Source organism: Lactuca virosa, chromosome 6 (genome assembly GCF_052849685.1).
Source record: "Lactuca virosa cultivar CGN04683 chromosome 6, Lactuca_virosa_CGN04683_v6, whole genome shotgun sequence".
Lineage (NCBI taxonomy): Eukaryota > Viridiplantae > Streptophyta > Magnoliopsida > Asterales > Asteraceae > Lactuca > Lactuca virosa.
This window is the reverse complement of record NC_136431.1, coordinates 198,234,259-198,238,648: the sequence shown is the minus strand read 5'-3', so window position 1 is coordinate 198,238,648 and position 4,390 is coordinate 198,234,259. Positions and strand designations below refer to the sequence as shown.

Sequence of the window (4,390 nt, the reverse complement as noted above, 5' to 3'; positions counted from 1 at the left end):
ACGTCTAAAATGGAGTCCGTATGCAAAAAATATGACCGTTTTAAGAAACCAAACCAGTGTAACATTGACTTTATCTGATTTCGTAAACCGTATTTGATCCGTTGTGGCACTTGCACACCTCAGATAGAAACTCTGAGAGCGTTTTTGGACTCAAACTAAGGTCTAATATTTTATTTACTACACGAAATATTTATAGTATAAATATTTATAAAAGTCAGAAAAACCAGACGTTTCATACCAATTAGACACGAAACTTAAACGCAAACTCCTAGAGTTTGACAACTCAAAAAAAAAAATTATCCGTTCGGGTTTTTAGAATCCTTGAATTAAAATCTATCATTCGGCACTTTCGGAAAAATTACCCGACATCGAGAATTGGACAGGCGAAACAAGATTCGTTTTAAGGCTTAATGAGATTTTATACTTTGGTGAAAAAAATGAATAAATATAATACGAATGAACAACAGCCCATTTACATCTCTCTCTCACATGATCTCTCACTCCCTCTCTCCCTCTCATGTCTCTATCTCTCTTATCTACCACCTCTGGACTGTTGTAAAGTTCAAAGGCCATGCAAGGGGAGGAAAGTCCAGGTTCGACTTTCAAGTCGACTCAGGAAGTGAAACATACAAATGGTGAAAGTAGAAAGTTGGCTTGTTTCCTTAAATTACGCTCACAAACGTCCACCACCACCATCTTCTTGTGTGTCTTTGCTTGTCAAATTAGACCTTGGTGTTATGGTTCCTCACACCCATTTCATCAGCCCTATAACTTCACTTTCCTTGCAAACTAATTCTCTCTCTCTAGATCCCTCTCCCCCCCTCACGGTTCATACACACCACCTTTGACCACCGAGAACCACCCTCAATCAACTACCCTTCACGTTTTCTGTTTACCTTCTTCCTTCACTACCAAGAACAATCACCACCAAGGGGTGGTGGTGGTGTTGTTGTTGTGTGTAACCATCAAACATCACCCAAGCACCCTTAAAACACCGCCAGCTACTGCCAACCTTCCGGTCTTAGTGTTGAACCACCGTTGTGGAGCCACAAACCACCGCAGCCCCACCGTAAACCACCAACCTTATACCATCATCCTTGTGACCATCGAACATCACCAAGAACCACCACACATCCACTGTTTTGGTGGAGTTCCACCATCATCAAATGATTGCCAAACTTTTTCTAAATGTTTCCTTGCTAAAAGTCGCCGGAAACGCCACCCACCGCTCACTACCGACGCGAGAAGCACCCAACAGCCTCCATCATCGGCAATGTTGCTGTTTCTGATCATCACCGTCTCCCTCCATCCTTCCTTTCATCTTTTCCATCAAGTTTAAGCAGAAGCGAAGCAACAGAAGGCCGCCGGAGCAACCCGTTGCCGATCAAACGCCGCCGACCGCCGCTATCGTCGGACTTGGTGCTGCCGACGCTAACCACTCACGACCACCGCCTACCCACTGTAAGCCCTTTCGCCATCACCATCATTCGTGTTTTAGCCCTTACGAACAACCGAGGCCAAGAGACCCAGCAGATGGGTCTCGTTTCCCTTTATTCAACTGTGAATCACGTCCAAGAATGAGGAAGACGAACTGTGCAAACATTGATACGTTTTAATTAAATGTGACCCTCAAGTTGGTGATTTGTATGACAATGGCCCCTCCTGGGGATTTAGTTATCACACTAAGTTAAACTTGCATTAAAATGTCCAAGAATGGCCCCTCCACCCGAAAAACCCAGCAAACCAAGTCATGGAACCTTAAATTAGGTTAAAACGTGCATATTAGACCCCTGGTTTTGAGAATCGTTTGCAAGATCCGTCCCTAGTGATGATTTTGGAAAAAATCAACCCCTAGAGTTTAATTATTTAAACTAAGACCACCCTATACTTAATAATTAATACCAAAACTACCCTTGGTTTTATTAGGTAACATAAATAGACCCGGTGATTTGTTTTGAGGGCACGGGACGTCACGAAACGACTTGCACGACAAATTTCACCCTCGAGCCTCGTTCACGCTTCAAGGGTGAGTGTTTACGGCCCCTTTTTAATATTTTTACGCTTTGGGGGAGAATACATGTGCTATATATATTTATTGATCTTGACAAACACTTACCGATTTCAATACTGGTTTATAAATATTATTTTATTAAATAATATTTCATATACAAATAAACTAGTGATAAATATGTTTGATGTAAATACGTTACAATTGTTTTTTTTATAATACAACTAGTCGAGATAACAAATGGTTGCTGCATACAAAATATCATGATTTTATGACAAAATATGTTATAAAACTTATGTCATAAAAAGTTACCACCTTTGTTGTATTTCAAGTTCATACCAAACATACTTGTACGAGTTATCAAACTCTTATCTTGAAATCATTTATGTACTGTGTACACTACCATGAGATTTACCACTTGTTTAAACGATCATTACACATTTTTATGGATTTTCCTATCGATTATATCCGGTTTTTCATGACAAACTCTAGTTAAGGGCCTTATGAGTGAGACATCATTCATTACCCTAAGTGAAAACAGACACTTAGAAGACCCACACCACTATAACCGTTAATCTTCGGAGTTGAGATACGTATGTATAGATCTATACAGGTTGACACCCCCACCCGTGGTTGCTAGCTACAACCTAGACCGATCAATCGAAGCGGGTGATAAATATCTAAAACAGTTTTACGACGTCCAATGAAGCGTCGTAGGGGTAGGTACAGTCACATAGCTCGGTTATAGGACTCACTATAAGCGTTAACTAGATCTCATAATCTAGAAACCACGGATCCGATTTCTCTGATTATCAAACATTTTGAGTATGGATTTACTCATGGTTCTCTAAGTGCCAAACATTTTTAGTATGGATTTACTCACAGTTTCTCGGATTACCAAACATTTTGAGTATGGATTTACTCACAGTTTCTCTGATTACTAAACATTTTGAGTATGGATTTACTTACGGTTCTCTGATCACCAAACATTTGAGTATAGATTTACTCACGGTTTCTCCGATTATCAAACATTTTGAGTATGGATTTACTCACGGTTTCTCTGAATATTAAACATTTTGAGAATGGATTTAGTCATGGTTTCACTGATTACCAAACATTTTAAGTACGGATTTACTTACGATTTCTCTGTCTATCAAATATTTTAAGTATGAATTTGCTTACAATTTCTCTTTTATCAAACATGGTTCAAACTAAAAAAAGAATACTTTTTAGTCTTTTAAAGTATCATTACTGCGGTTAGCAGAAAACCTGTAAACTCTCACCAACCTTGTGTTGACCATCAAAAATACATGTATTCTCAGGATGTCACCAAACGAGCTATCAGTCAGAAGATTAGTCATGGATTTCAGGTGACCTAGTTTTATGTAGCTTTTGTTATATCGGCCTATCTGTTAAGGCAAATTTATGAATTTATTATTATGAACCTTGTATTTAAACCTTAAAGTGTAATGTGACCGCTATGTTGTTATTGTTGTAACCTGTGATGTATATTCAATTTGCTTGTGATCCATGAACTAAGTCGCACAGCCCAGCGTATTCCCCCGCCTCGGCCGGGGGTGTGACAGATTGGTATCAGAGCTAAATTCGCTATAGAGAACTCGTATCCTCGAAAGAGGAAATACAACTATAGCTACAGGCTCCTAACAAAAGTATTATTAATAAATATACTACTTCTCGACTACTCACGGGAGAGATAACTGGTTTGAAGGGCCGCTAGGTTTGCTGGACTTCAAAACGGCTTGATTGCCACAATGGTCATGCCCCCGGTGTTTCATGTCTGGCCCTCGTCTGTGATTGGTAGTCTTGGAGTAAAAAAAAACAAAATTTAATAATACTACAAACCTCACCCACAATAATATATAAGAGTTACATATATACTCTAACCCGCGATGGGAACACTTAATAAAAATTCTGACATGCCTTCAACCGAAGCTACCAACTCAACCCTTTAGGTCAAAAGCCTCAACTAAGGTTAGTATCGTACATAGGTCATACCATAAATAAACCTGGAACGCGCTCCAATGTTATTTATGGTCGGGCTGGTGAACAACCAACCTTGAGCGACGAGTTTGACTGACTACAATGGTTGAGAGTTTTAGAGATTGAAGGATGTTCTCAAGATTCGTTGCAGAATCCTTATGCCAACCCTCAAACACGTATTCATTTAGAAACATATCATTACTCAATATAAAATCACTATCGGTTAAGATTCAATCTTTACCATTTGGAAACCCAGAGACATTCTGAATTGACCAACCTATCATTTGGAAAATCGATATGATTTCAATAATAAATCTTACCGTATAATCTGGGAATCTATGAGATTCTAGGAAACAAATTTTACTAATACCCTATTTTACA

General features: G+C 39.0%; 1 long non-coding RNA gene across 1 annotated transcript; it reads left to right on the top strand.

The window, feature by feature from the left end:
- The first annotated feature begins 495 nt into the window (after nt 1-495).
- On the top strand, nt 496-3,524 carry LOC145118554 (uncharacterized). Its single transcript, XR_013713352.1, has 3 exons — nt 496-1,461; nt 1,927-2,026; nt 3,331-3,524. It is a non-coding gene; the product is annotated as an uncharacterized LOC145118554 (long non-coding RNA).
- Nucleotides 3,525-4,390: the final 866 nt, after the last annotated feature.